The following is a 1,611-nucleotide window of genomic DNA, read 5'->3' as shown; positions in this document are numbered from 1 at the left end:
TATATATATATATATATATATATATAGAGAGAGAGAGAGAGAGAGAGAGAGAGAGAGAGAGAGAGAGAGAGCTCTGGTAGCGTAGTGGTTACGAATTGGGCTGCGAACTGCAAGGTCAGCAGTTCGAAATTACCAGCTGTTCTGCAGGAGAAAGATGAGGCGTTCTGCTCCTGTAAAGATTTACAGCCTCGGAAACCCTGTACAGGGTCGCTATGAGTTGGAACCGACTCCACGGCACACAGCCACCATCAATATATATATATATATTTGTTGTTGTTGTTAAGTGCCATCACTTCGGTTCTGACTCATAGTGACCCTGAATAGGGTTTCCAAGGAACAGCTGGTGTGTTTAAACCTATATATTTCTAATTTCAAAATTGCTGGTGTTCCATTTCTAAGTACTACATAGGGCTTAACTGCTCCATAGGGTTTTTTAGTGGCTATAATCGTTCAGAAATATATTGACAGATGCCTCCTCTCTGTAATCTTTTTTGCCTATTCTGACACCAACCATCCTGTCTACAGTATTCTCTACTTTTCTTCTGGGTTCAATCATTAGTTGCAATAGCCACACAGAACTCACAGACCATAGTCACAATTACAGGGTTTATGAGAGAAATGACAAGTTACAATTCAGGTTCAGGAATTCTCAGAATACAGTTATTTGACAGTTCAGGACAGCCTCTTCTCAGACTTGCCTGTAGGCAGGTCTGCCTGTAGGCAGGTCTCTTTCTGGCACTACACAGGCAAATGTGCCGATAAGTGCCCAGAGACACCCTACTCTCCCAACAAGTCTCCTGCCAGAAGGCACTCCAGCTTTCTTACTTCATGGGCCCAAGTCTTCTAGCTCTGCTGCCTCTGCTGCCACCATTTCTCTGCCACTGTTTTGTGCCATCTCCACTGTTACAGCTCTCTGTATCTGTCTCCTGGGTTGAGGAAGTTCCCAGCATAGGGATCTCTGGTTCAAAGGACAAGCTCCACTCTTATCTCTTCTTAGTGTTCACGAGGTCCTCCTGTCTCCACATGGAATGCCTCATTTTACGCCTAGTAGATGGCAAAACTAATCAATGTACTCATTAATGTTCCATATGCCTTATTTTTACGTTCCCACTCTCAAAAGTATACCATGAACTTCATTTGCATTATTAGCAAGCTGTCCAATCCTCTTAATTTTCATACTTCCACCTAGTCATTGTGTTGGACTCACAAAGACTATATAGTTAGAAGGGCCATATTAAGCAATTCACTGCACCAAATTGCATGCACAAACTTCACTACCCCCTAAATATGCACAGATTTTCAGAGAACTTCAGGTACTTCATAGCCTTCCCCAGCTGAGAATTCCTTGAAAGCTGGCTTAAGATTGGATGAGGCACAACGGGAAAGGGCACATCACTGAAGCAAGCTCATCCTGGGTTTCCTGGAGGTAAGGAATCAGAGCTGAAAGGCTGCATCCCTCTAACACAGCACAATATAATTAGTTAGTTATGAACATTAAAACATTCCCAAAATTAGAAAAGATAATTTTTAAAAAATAAGACACTTGTTAGACTCTTCAGAGATTAATGTACAGAACACATAAAATATTGATTTATTTTAGAAAAATCGAGA

Source organism: Chrysochloris asiatica, unplaced genomic scaffold (assembly GCF_000296735.1).
Source record: "Chrysochloris asiatica unplaced genomic scaffold, ChrAsi1.0 scaffold00389, whole genome shotgun sequence".
Classification (NCBI taxonomy): domain Eukaryota; kingdom Metazoa; phylum Chordata; class Mammalia; order Afrosoricida; family Chrysochloridae; genus Chrysochloris; species Chrysochloris asiatica.
The sequence above is the reverse complement of the archived record's forward strand: the minus strand, read 5'-3'. Positions refer to the sequence as shown.